Below are 13,816 nucleotides of genomic sequence, written 5' to 3'. Positions count from 1 at the left end.
CATGATGATTTCATATATACAGAGTGAAAGGAATCATTAGTTAACATCTCTTGCCTTACGTAGTTATACATTTTTTTCCTGTGGCGAGAACTTCTAAGATCTACCTTCTTACAGGAGTTTTCAAATATACAATACGATGTTGTTATCTGTAGTCATCATGCTGTATGTTAGATCCCCAGAATTTATCTTATAACTGGAAGTTTGTACCTTTGACCCCCTTCACCCTTCTTGTCCACCACCCTCTCCCACCTCTGGCAATGATTCATCTGCTCTGTTTTTTAATTAGTTCAATTACTTTTTTTTAGATTGCACATAAAAACTTTTTAGGAGTTTTAAGAGGAAGGATAGAAATTTGATTCTCCAAATGATGGCAATAATGTCCATATTACATACTATGCTGGGACAGGTAACTATAAGAAAGGAGGGAGAGGGTGGTTGGGTTATGGACATTGGGGAGGGTATGTGCTGTGGTGAGTGCTGTGAAGTGTGTAAGCCTAGTGATTCACAGACCTGTACCCCTGGGGCTAATAATACATTATATGTTAATAAAAATTTAATAAGTAAATAAATAAAAAGAAAGGAGGGCATCTGGTGAATTGTCTCAGTAAAGAGGAAGCATAATGTGATGGTTAAAAACACACACATCTGGGGTGCCTGGGTGGCTCAGTCATTAAGTGTCTGCCTTCAACTCGGGTCATCATCCCAGGGTCCTGGCATCAAGTCCCTCATCAGGATCCCTGCTCAGCAGGGAGTCTGCATCTCCCTCTGCTCTTGCTCACTCTCTCTCTCTCAAATAAATAAAATCTTAAAACACACACAGAACCATATTTTAATCAGAATATTTAGGTTCAAATCGCTAAGCTTTCAGTTACCTGTTGTTAATCTCGGAGAAGTCAGATCACTTCTGAATCTGGTTTTTTTTTTTCCGTTTATAAAATGAAGATATTGGATTTTAGATTATTTCTGAGACCCCTTCAAGCTGTAACACTGAACTTGTAAATTCATCATGACAGTCCTGTAACAATGGGAAAGTGTAGCCTGGATTTCAGTTTAATGAGATAGGATTCACCATTGTCAGTTACTATAAACAAAGAACACATTATCTCTTAGTCATTTAGTTAAGCCTAGAAATGGGTCTGTAGCAGTTTGCTACAAGGCTATGCCTTCCTTCCTGTCTAGCCATTTTAAAAGTGCTATAGGACAGTGATTAGATAACCTATACAGGGAAGCAGGTAACTGGGAGCCAAAAAGAGTTAAGACGACTTCTGAAAGATGGGAACTGTGGTGTGTCAAATCTAACAAGATGAAAATTAGTACTGATGAAATAGAATGCTGAGTTTAGATTAGAAGGTAAAAATCAAGAAAGGAAACAAACAAACAACAACAAAAAAAAAACAGCTATTTAAGCAGAAGCAAAAGCTGTTGCTTATCTAGTAACTTCATATGAGTTTCTGAAGGTGCAGAAACTAGAATGGGACAAAATGGGTCTCAGTTAATCAAGGCACTGAAATTTTCTGTCTTGTGGACTAAATCATGTTCGAAGCTTTTCTCATTTCTTGGTCAGAGCAAAGAAGTCTAAGAAGGAAGTAATTTCCTTCTAGAAATCAGATACTAGAGCTCTGATGGAAAGGGAAAGAATAACCACTGGGTGTTGAATTATCCATCATAAAAATCAGTTGGGCATATTTGTGTGGCTCTACTTCTGGTTTGTGTTCTTTTCCACTGACCTGCATGTTTAGCCCTCCACTAATGCCACAGTCTGATGACTGAAGCTCCGTGGTAAACCTTAATATTGGGTAGATGGATCTCTCCATCTTGATTCTTTTTTTTTTTCAAAATCATTTTATTAAGAATTTTTTAAAAAGATTTTTATTTATTTGATAGAGAGAGAGACAGCAAGAGAGGGAACACAAGCGGGGGGTGGGGGTGGGAGAGGGAGAAGCAGGCTTCCCCCCGAGCAGGGAGCCCTATGCAGGGCTCGATCCCGGTACCCTGGGATCATGACCTGAGCCAAAGGCAGATGCTTAATGCCTGAGCCACCCAGGTGCCCCTCAAAATCATTTTAATTGTTCTTATTCCACTGCCACTTCTTTCCATGTAAATGTATTACATTAATCTTGTCTGTATCTACAAAAAATTTTGCTGGGTTTTTGACAGGAATTTTATTAACTCTGTTAATCAACCTGAGGAATTTTAGCACCATTAGTATTTTGACTCTTCCAAAACATGGACACATCATGTTTCTTCATTTATTTACATCTTTTATTTCTTTCATCAGTGTTTTGTAATGGTGAGATTATCAGTCCCATCCATGTTTACTAAGATTTACAACTAAGTATTTATTTCCTTAGTGAGTGATTATAAATGACAGTGTATTTTTAATTTCAATGTCTGCATGTTTATTGCTAACATAGTGTTAAACCTATACATGGGCCTTTGTGTGTTTATCTTGTGACATATGACCTTGCTGTGCTCATTTATTAGTACTAGAAGTTTTTGTAGATTCCTTGGGATTTTCTACATAGAATATCACGTCCTCTGGAAATAGCAACATCTGTGCTTCGTTCCTTCCAACATGTATGTCATTTATTTCCTTCCCTTACCTTATTGTGTCAGCTGAAACATTACATCAACATTAAATGAGAGTGATGAAAGCTGACATCATGTCTTATTCCCTGTTGTAGGAGGAAATCATTGAGTCTGTCACCTTAAGTATAATATTAGCTATAGATTTTTATAGATGCTCTTTAAGCTAAGGAAGTTCCCTTCAATTCTTATTTTTCTGAGAAATTTTGTCTGGAAGGGGGGTTGAATTTTGTCAGTTTTTTTATATATGTTAATTGATACTATCATGTGATTTTTCTTCGTAGTCTGTTAATGTGGTGGATGATACTAATTGATTTTCAAATATTGAACCAGCCTTGCATCCTTAAAATAAACTCTGCTTGGTCATGGTATGTAATTATTTTTATATATACTGAATTCTATTGGCTAATATTTATTAAGGATTTTGCATCTGTATTCCTGAGGAATGTTTTAGATTGCCCTCTTCTCCTAAGATCTTCACATAATATAAAAAGAACAAGAGAGCTCTCTGGGGTCTCTTTTATAATGCTCTAACTAATCCCCTTCACGGGAGCTCCACCCTCATGACCTAAGCACCATCCAATGTCCCCTCATCCTAACACTATTACAGTTGGAGGGTTTGATTTCAACATGATTTTTTGAGGGGGGACAAAAACATTCAGCTTATTGCATTAACCTTGATCACTTGATTAAGGTTGTTTCTGTGAAATTTCTCTAATGCAAAGCTCCCATTTGTAATTAATAAATGTCTTGTGGGAGATACTTTGACACTGTGATACAGATACTCTTTTTCTCATCATACTTCTGAGTCTGAGGAGAGTCTTCAAGCCATCCTGCCAAACCACTGCATGAAGTCAGGCAGGCCACCCAGTGGTGGTGGCATCAAGAGAATGGACAGAGGAAACAAAAGTCCATTCTCTCTCAGTGTCAGAATTGTGTGATTTCTGGGGCTGGGGATAAGAGAGGAAGGGTGAGAGACATGGAGAAAAATGGAGAAGAAAAGAGAAAGACTGACTCACAGAGAAAGACATGTAACGGACCCACTGAAATAAAGAGGGAGAAGTTGAGGGAGAATTTAATTTTTAAGTCTTGACTGACATGGTGAATGGGCAGTTTTTCAAGGAAGATAGATCTTAAAGACTCTGAGGTACCATTGAGATGTTCAAGTGAACTCACCATCAGGGAGTTGTGGATCAAAGGGTAGAAAAGACAGTAAGACTAGAAAGAGAGACTTGGGGGCCATCTGAACATAGGTGGTTATGAACATTTAATGAGCATGATGAGATATCTGAAGGGAAGAGCTGACCTAAGGATAGCTCTGGGAGAAAACCCATAGTTTATTGGGAAAAGGAATTAGTGAGACAAATTAAAGTGGTTGGGAGAGGAGTAATAATCAGATCATAAAGGAGGATGGTATCAAATATAAAGAACATTCCAAGACAGTAGTTGTGGCCCAGTGGTTAACTAAGAGCTGAAAAGGCCATGTCTTGGTGGTGACATTTGTGACTATGATTTCAACTGAGTCGTCAGGATGGGACTGAGTTTTGGATAGAGGAAAGGGGAGAACATAGAATGGAATAAGTGATGAAGAAATCAATGGCCAACAATTCTTGTGAGCAGTTCAGCAAGGAACTCTGTTTGAAAACAGTGCAGAAGGAAAGATAGCTATAATGTCACCTACTCTAATAGTGGCAGCCAGATAGGGTTTTATTGCTAAAGAAGATCCACATGGCTTCAAATGACAATGCTTATGAATCTATAGTTTATTGCTGAGAAAGGATATGATATAGCCAAAAACAAAACAAAAAAACACAGAAATAAGGACCTACAGCATAGCCAAAGACTGCCTATCAGCGAGAAGTTTGGAGAGGACAAGGTCTACACAGGCTCCCCACAGTTGTCTTCCTTTTGCATGGGTATACCAGATGTATTTTTTCTAAACCACCAACCTATCCAAATTAGGGAGCCCAAAAGAAATTTCAGCTGGAACTTCTTATATACCCTCCTTGTCATGGAAGCACATAATTACTAAAAGACCAGCCCCAATGTTGGAGCTTTCTCCCCTTCCCTACCCTACACACTCCACCCCTACAGTGAAACTACATATAAACCATCAGTCTCATGATTATCAATAAATGTTACTAACAAACTAGCACAGCCTACCCTGAAACTCATTTTGGGTCCATGAGTAAAAGACAGCAATATTAGTCACATTTTATACTTTGACCAAGTACATCTCTTACTTCAGCAAAGCAGCTCAGGCTAATTCCAGGCCTCTTAAAATTAACCATCATAGCCCATCCTTATCCTATGTTACTTCATTAAACTCTTAGTTTAGCCTATTTAGTAGATACTGTCACTCCTAGAGACTGTGATAACTCGAAAGGATAAGTGGCCAAGGTGACAGAGGTAGGAAGGAAGAGAAGAGAGTTGAATATATGGCCCAAGAGGTCAAGCAAAAGATGCTTTTTCAAGAAGAGGACTCCTGAGTAAGTTTGAAACAGGCTGAGAGAAAAAAGTAGAGAGGAAGAGCTTGTAGGAATGGGAGAGTAAAGGGATAATTGCAGAAGGTTGGTCTTTTGGGAAACAAGAAAGAATGAGCTTCTGAGGCTGCATGCAAAGAAAGAGAGGTGGGGGGTGTTGGGAGAGAACATTCCCAGGCTCTCTGTAGCCTCCAGCTCAATGGTTCTGCACTTGGAGGGCTTGTGAAAAACCCAGATTGCTGGGCAGCATGCCCTGGGTTTTTGATTCAGCAAGTCTGGGAGGAGCTAGAGAACTTGCATTTCTTTTCTTTTCTTTTCCTTTTTTAAGATTTTATTTATTTGTTTGTCAGAGAGAGAGCACAAGCGATGGGAACAGCAGCCAGAGGGAGAAGTAGGCTCCCTGTTGAGCTGGGAGCCCCACACAGGGCTCAGTCCCAGGACCCTGGGATCATGACCTGAGCCGAAGGCAGAGGCTTAACCAACTGAGCCACATAGGCATCCCAGAGAATTTGTATTTCTAACAGGTCTCTGGGTGGTGCTGATGCTACAGTCCAGACACTCCACTACAGAACTGCTGCTCAATGCAGGGGTGGTTGGGTCATCTGGAAAGCAGCGGAACTGGGTATGGTAGGATGGGGGCCTGGAGAAGGGGCCTCTCTGGCATGGTCACCATGGGGAGCCTGGTCACCTGGTCTGCCTGTCTTTTAACAGAAACATCAACAGGTCACAATACTAGGGAAACAACCACAATTAAAGGTGCCAGGGGCACCTGGGTGGCTCAGTGGGCTAAGCATCTGCCTTCAGCTCAGGTCATGATCTCAGGGTCCTGGGATTGAGTCCCACATCGGGCTCTCTGCTCTGCAGGGAGCCTGCTTCCTCCTCTCTCTCTCTGCTTGCCTCTCTGCCCACTTGTGATCTCTCTCTGTCGAATAAATAAAATCTTTAACAAACAAACAAACAAACAAAAGGTGCCGAAGGTTGATAAATGCCAGAGTATTAGAGTGAAGCATGTTTGAGCTGCTTAGCTCTGATGAGAAAATTTCCCAGTTTAACAAGAGCAAAAAAACAAAAATGAAAACAACAACAAAACAAACAAAAAACACAGACTAGCAGACTATTTTCTTGCTAATATGAAAGAAAAAATTTCATCTGAATAAGAGATGAAATTGTCATAGCATAATTTCAACCGTTTCAAAATAGAAAATATCCCCAGTGGAGGAGGGAGGGCTTAGGAAAGAACGTTGGGCTGCTGTTGTGGGAAAAGCAGGTAAAGCTTGTTTCTGGAAGAGCAGTAACAGGACTCTGGGCTTGGTTATCGGGGAGGACGTTTCAGGTGGGCAGAGTACCTTTGGAGCTCCAGGAAACAAGGGGAGTAAGGTGCCATGAGAAAGAGCTTCATTAGCATCTCTGCACCTCAGGAAGTGGCGTAGTAATGTTAAAGCAGGAGCTTTGATTTTGCTATTCAGCTTCTAGGTGACTTACTGCAGTATGACCTTGGGTAGGTTTCTCACATCCTCTGGCCACAGGAGAGGTGGCATTTAAAGAAGGCATGCTTGCCCCTCAAGTGTGGATTGGTGGTAAAATGTAAGGAAGAGGCGTATGGAATGTAGCTAGCATATTGGAGACACTCAAAAAAGTTCTTTTCTGCTTCAAGGTCACACAGAAAACTCTTCACTTTCCAGCAGCTGTAGCTCTGATTCTTCTCAAAACCTTGTCAACAGTTGCTTCCAGAGCCTGAAAACCAGCGACTGTGGGCCTTGGTGGCCACATGGAGGCCCAGCCAGGTCCTGCAGGACCCTCCCTGCTGTGGCTGACTTCACTGGGGCAGTGCCAGGCCCCAGAACAGCCTTGAGATGATACTGAGTCGGGTCAGGTCTGCTTCCAGACTGCTGTGCTGCTGGCCATTCCGTCCCCAGATCACCGTCACAGCCTTCTTCACACCTCAGCCGCCTGAGCTACCCAGGTCCACCTGCCCAAGTGCCGGGCTCTGACTTGGGTGGAGGACAATGCTGTGATGTTGCTCCTGCCCCCTGTGTGCTGGCATTCTGCTTCTGCGTGGACAGCCCTGTCCACCTGCACCTCCCAGGCTCACCTGACCCTGACCTGGTCTAGCCCACTGCTCACTCAGTGCCGCTTAGAGCCTCATTGACCTTTATTTTTTTTTATTTGTATTTATTTATTTGACAGCAAGAGAGCAGAAGCAGAGGGAGCAGCAGGCAGAGGGAGAGGGAGAAGGAGAGTCTCCGCTGAGCAGGGAGCCCAAGGCGGGGGCTCGATCCCAGGTCCCCGGGATCATGACCCGAACAAGGCAGACACTCAAATAACCAAGCCACACAGTCACACCCTAATTTACCTTTAAACCTACAGGTAGAGAATACTAATATAGCCAGAGCTCAGCCCACCCAGTGAGATTGTGACGTGTTAGGAATACTGCACTTTCCCAAGTACACTGGGTGACAACCCCACAGTCCATTGCAGGATGTCCTTAGATACCATTAGGCACAGCGCCTTCCACTGAGGAGGGGAGGTGATTTTGAATTCCCCTGGAGAGAAGTGCTTGCAGGCTGAGACTCTCTTACAGTGAGGGGTCTCAGCTTTAATTTGCACGGGGCCTGAGTAAAGCATTGCTCACTTGACCTCTATCCAGAGAGAAGGCTGGAGGGGGAGAAGGAGCTGGGAAGGCTGGCCGACCCAAATATCCAGTCCTGTTCCCAGACCCAGGCACAGGACAGGGTAGGCAAGCAGGGCCTGAAGGGTTGGGATGACAGGGGCTGGTGTAGCTCTCCCAGCAGGTGGAGAAGCACTGCCCAGGAAGTAAGCTGGGCATCCCAGGGGCAGTGGCAGGCTGGACCCGAAGGTCAGGTGCTCGTGTCCCACGCAGCCCAGAAAGGAGCTGTGCATGAAAACAAAGATGTGTATTCAGGTTCGAACGATTTCATACTGAGCGTCTCCCTATGAGGGAGGTCCTATTATTATCCCCACGCAGGAGTCACGAAACTCTCCTGAGGCCACAGAACTCACGAGCAGCTGTGCGAGGACTGGACCCAACAGTGTCTGGCTCAGAACCCACCCCAGTCTCCCCCATATCCCCCCTTAAGATGTGCCATCTGTTCCCTGTTTGGGCATCTCCTTGATCTCTCCCCACCCCCCTCAGCGGAAAGCCAGAGACACTGTGTGCCCCTACCACACCCCCGTGCTTGGCTCCTGCGAGCTCTCGAGTGCTGTGGAACAAAGGGAGTCTTATGTTGGGGCGGGGGCCGGGGAGGGGACATTCAGATATTTTTCCTTGGTAGGTCCTGTCCCACTCTTGGACCCAGGCCAGGGAAGCCATTAGGGGCTGAAGGACTCACTTGTAAGTGACAAGGGGCAACAGCTAGGCCCCAGAGACCAGCAGAAGTGCATTTGCCTCTGTCTAGGATTGGTCTTTGAGGGCCACAGCATCCAGTTCCCCCGCGGCGGAGCAGCCCTGCCTGTCTTGGAGCCTCGCGCCTGCCCAATTCCAGTCAGCTCTAAACGAGTCCCGGAGTTAAAGGTCCGGCTGGTTGGTTCTGCCCAGACCCAGATCACGTTGGTTGGATTCCAACCTGCTGCCCCGGGGACTACTCTCATCCAGTTTTAACCTGTCTGCCTTTAAAGGTCTCATGATGTCCTTGAGGGGAAAGAGTGATCCCCCTCCTCTCTCCCATGCTGCAAGCTTGTTTGTTTCCTTCTGCTGATAAAGAATGTCCCCAAATGATGGTCAGAAGCAAGAAGGAGCTTCCACAGGAAGCAGTCAGGGCAAAGGGGAGAGAGGAGTCCAGTCTGAAATCCTGGTGTCACCTTGACCCACCACCGGGCCTCTGGGTCCATGTGAAGGTCAAATTCAAAGCAAGAAGAAACCAAAAGGAAAGGGACCATCCATCTTCAAACTGAGGAATGGGGCCAGCTATGGGGTCAGGAAGCCTAGGAGGGCGGTGACACCTTCTTTCTCTTGGGAAACATAAATTTCATCTTAGAAGTGAATTCCCCGGACAAGGAGTAAGTGGATGTTTGGCCCCATGACCCATGACAGAGACCCTCTCACAGAGCAGCAAGACTTCCTTCCTTTTTATCTCTCCTTGCTGTGGTCGCTGTCAAGAGTTACCACCTGGCTCCGGGCCCTCCAAGGTGGCCAGGACGCCAGACACCTAACCCCTTCCAGGCAACAGAGTCCGCTGCCCCCTGAATCACCCATCCCCTCCTTGGGTCCCATGCTCCACCTGGCCGGTAGACACGCCTCAGGCCAACAGCAGGAGGCTTGGACCCACCCTTCAGAGCCACCCTGGCTAGCTCTTCTTTGAGCTTTCCTCTTCTGGAGCTGTCCAATGGACTCTCCCGGTGGGCACGCGGCTCCCACACGTGGACGGCACAGCAGACACAGCGTGTGCAGGTAAAGGATGGGTTGCGGACCCGTGAGTGAGCAGAGCCAGGCAAGGCCACAGGGTGAGAGAGAAAAGCCTGTGGAGGCTCTCAGTGCGGGGACAAGATGGTGTGTCCCCCAGAGCCCCTTTCCTCAGCTGTATTTGTGAGATTACCTGAGAGGACTCACAACCACTGGTCCAGGGAGTGACACAGAATAAGCCCTTGATCAGCACTGGTTCTGTCGCCCACTTCTCTTGGGAATTCTGTAGGACTTAAGTTCTAGGCCGAGTGTCTTTTTCTTTTTGGCCCCTGAGGCAGATGGCACAAAGCACCGTGGCTTCCCCTGGACTTGGAGACATGATGATTTCCTGCTTGTCTCCTGTTTGGGGCCGCAGGATTCACAAGGGCAAACACAAGCCTGCTTTATTTCTGCCCCCCGCCTGCAACTCCTGGTAAAGTAGGTGCCCATCAAAGGTTTGCTGGTTGAATGAGCAGCAAAGATTTATTAAGAGAAATGGGGCTCGAAGGGACCCTGGCTGGCGAAGGGGCAGGGGCATTCAGATAAGTAGGGGAAAGGGAACCAGATGAAAAAATACAAAAATATCTAGGAGGTCGTTGGAGGCAAGAGAAGGAGCAAGAAGGCCAGGGCCTGGGTAGTCCGGAGAGAGCCCCTGTGCATGATGAGACATTCACACACCTCCCTGGGTCCATCCTGGAGTCTCTCCAGCAGCCCTGGGCACCTCCAGCCTTGGCTCCCCTGCTGGACGATTGCTACCCTCTTTGCTCCTGCTATTTACTTAGCAGCCAAATCTGGGACTTAGTGGGCTTTATCTTTAGCCCCCTATGTGCCTGCATTTTTTACCTTAGAATAATATCCCCTTACAATTGTGAGCCCCTTCAGGTCCCTAGAGCATTTTCAGAGCCCTGTCTCCAACAGTCTTCACCAGGAGCCTTCGAACCATCTGAGCCCCACGCTTGAAATGGCTTCCCAGGACGGCAGGCGGGCAGGGAGCTTGGAGGGTATCAATCCCAGGTCATCCCAGAGGCTTTTCCAGTGGACTCTGCAACAGAGTAGAGGTAGGGGCAAAGGAAAGAGAATCCAACAGAGCAGCATCTTTCTGCTTTCACGTGGGAGTTATTCTAGGCTCTCACCTAAAAGCTTCCAAACATGTGGTGTGGCCTTGGTTTCCAAGGACACTCCCAGGCGCTCTGTCTGCAGTCAGGGGGCGTCATAGAAAGCACTGCCAGCCTTATGATGATGACGTCTGCTGTCTAGCCACATTCCAACGTTAGGAAACCAAGACACAGAACTAAATTGGCTATTTTATTTAAAAAATTATTTTTCTCCCAGGAGTTCCCACAAAGCATTGGTCCTTCCCTTTGTTTTGGCTGATAGCCTTTCCCCTCTCTTTATTGTGTTTCTGATCTGCATTGTTCTTCAATCGCTAGAAATTTTCTTGCATTTCCCTCTAGAGGAACTTGCATTTTGAAAAGCAGTTCAGCCTACCCGAACTTTACACCCTTATTCTGGACATATTTTGCGCTTACAATATCTTACAGTACAAAAAGAAAATCTCCCCTTTACTTACAGAAGTGGTCACACTTTTCCTGAATGTTAACTTCCCGAAAATTTAGCCAGGACCTGCTGCTGCAAGTTTTGATTCTGTTAGAGAACCAGAAACAAAAATGCATACCCCCGGCCTGAGGCCGCTGTTTAGTTTTTTGTTTGTTTGTTTGTTTGTTGTGACTTCTTGAGTGACAGACTAATTGGTGATCAGTATGTGAATTAAAACTCATTCCCTAGAAAAAAAATTTCTCTTAAAGCTCTCAGGAAGACCAAGAAATAAAGCTACCCCTTATATGCCTATACCAACACATTTGGCTATTGCAAATAATTTTGTAAATATCTGCTTCAGTCCCTGCTTTCAGTTCACATAAGCATATATCCAGAAGTGGAATTATGTGGTAATTCAATGTTTAATTTTCTGAGGAACTACTATATTGTTTTCCTTTGAAGCCTTTTTACATTCCCACCAGCAATGCACAGGGTTCCAATTCTTGTATATTCCCACCAACACTTATGATTTTTAATTTTTTTATAATAGCCATTTTTTAAAAAAGATTTTATTTAGTTATCAGAGAGAGAGAGCGAGCACAGGCAGACAGAGGCAGAGGGAGAAGCAGGCTCCCCGCCGAGCAAGGAGCCCGATGCGGGACTCGATCCCAGGACGCTGGGATCATGACCTGAGCTGAAGGCAGCTGCTTAACCAACTGAGCCACCCAGGCGTCCCTATAATAGCCATTTTTAATGTGTGTGAAGAGCTATCTTATTGTGGTTTTGGTTTGCATTTCTCCAATGATTAGTGATGTGGAACATCATTCCATGTACGTATTAGCCATTAGGAGAAATGGCTATTTGCCGAATTTGAATTGGGATGTTTAGGTTTTATGTTGAATTGTAGGAGCTCTTTGTATATTCTGGATATTAATCCCTTATCAGATAGATATATGATTTGTAAATATTTCTTCCCCTTCTGTGGGTTGCCTTTTTCTGTTGATGGTGTCTTTTGATGCACAGGACATTTTAACTTTGATGAAGTCCAACTATTTTATCACTTGAGCTTTGATCCCCCAAAAATCATCATCATAAATCCAGCATTATGAAGTTTTTATCCTAATTTTCTTCTAGGAGTTTTATAGTTTTAGCCCTTACTTTAGCCTTACTTGGTCCATTTCAAGTTAATTTTTATATATGGTGTTAGGTAAGAACCCAGCTTCATTCTTTTTCATGTGAATATCCAGTTTCCCAACACCATTTGTTGAAAACATTGTCCTTTCCTCATTGAATAGTCTTGACACTCATGTTGAAAATTGTTTGCCTATAGATGTGAGGGTTTATTTCTGGATTCTCCATTCTATCCCAGATAGAATCCTCATATGTCTGTCTTTGTATACATACCACACTGTTTTGATTCCTGTGGCTTTGCAGTAAGTTTTGAAATCAGGAACTATTTCACCTTCAACTTTGCTCCTCTTTATCAAGATGGTTTACCTATGGAGTCTCATTCTTTTGTATTTAGTCTCTTCCCATTTCTATTTAGGAATTCAGAAAATGTATTATCCATGAAACCATTTTGAAAGAGCTACGCAAAAACTCCCTGTAGTAATATAAAAAAATTAATTAAATAAAAGAGAAACAAGATATGTAAATTATCTATGACTAATTAACAAACAGTGAAACATAATCATGTATTGTAATTATTAACAGTGTAGCCATGAAGCTTAAGGCGATTGTTAAGAACTGATCCCTAAGAAACTACAAGCATGAAAATTAAAAGCAGTTCAGAGTATTTTAAATGATTTTAACAAAATATACCAGATAGCAAAGGAAGGAAAGGAAATTACATTGAACTTATCCTGTGTGGAAATTAGAGGTTGTATCCGTTCATCAATTCTCAGGATAAAAAAAAAAAAAGATTAATATACCTGTGTGTGTAACAAATTTAAGGCAAACACTAGAAGGAAAGATAAGATATATAACTTCTAGAAAATGAAAAATAAGACCAATCAAGTCAGCTGAAGACAGTAAAGAAAATAACACCATAAAATTTGAGAGACAGGACGTACTAAAACAGATGTTGGGGAAAGGGACAAATATACCAGTCATCTCCCTCTCCTTCTCTTAATGCTACTCAAAAAATAAAAATGGAACAGGCTAAACTCCCCAGTTAAAGGAAGGACAGATACTGGGATGAAGAACTGAAATTGAGTTAAAAAAAAAAAAAAAATTAAAAAAAAAAAATAAATGGCCTAAAGAGGTTAAAAAATACAATGGCATAAGTAAAACTATTACAAGCAGTATTATAAAAAAAAAAAAAATGAGGAGTAACAAGACAAGTAGCAGAGTGGAATTCAAGGTGGGAAGGTAAACACAAGACCAAAATATATTTAGTAAGAGGTAAAAACCACCAAAAAGAGGGAGTGCATCGCATTAGCTTTGAAATGTTGAAAGTAAAGCAGTTATGCTTATGATGACATGGTATTTCTCCAACTGGGTGGGAGATATCAAAGGGGAAGCCAGCCAGGGATCTGGAGTCCCATGGTACTTAGAACTAGGAGGAGGACATACCATCCCGGGCCTCTGGGCACACCATAGACATTCCATAGACACAGGCAGGATCCCCAGACTTCACCCACAGCCTAGCTGTGATCATAGAGGAAGGAGGGGCTCCTGTACCCCATGGTGTAGTCTGTGTAGGGTGCACACATGTGACCCAATTCCCTCCCCTCACCTGGGAAGTCACAGGCCTCCTAGCTTAAGAGCATCTTAGGGCTCTGATAACTCCACGTGGCATATAAGTGAGTGG

At 43.9% G+C, this 13,816-nt stretch overlaps 1 protein-coding gene across 1 annotated transcript in view; it reads left to right on the top strand.

Moving 5' to 3' along the window:
* OTUD7A (OTU deubiquitinase 7A) overlaps positions 1 to 13,816 on the top strand; it is a 356,697-nt gene that overhangs the window by 162,736 nt on the left and 180,145 nt on the right. The gene's annotated exons all lie outside the window — the stretch shown is intronic.

The sequence above is a fragment of the Mustela erminea genome, chromosome 5, assembly GCF_009829155.1.
Source record: "Mustela erminea isolate mMusErm1 chromosome 5, mMusErm1.Pri, whole genome shotgun sequence".
In the NCBI taxonomy this organism is placed as follows: Eukaryota; Metazoa; Chordata; class Mammalia; order Carnivora; family Mustelidae; genus Mustela; species Mustela erminea.
The sequence above is the reverse complement of the archived record's forward strand: the minus strand, read 5'-3'. Positions and strand labels throughout refer to the sequence as shown.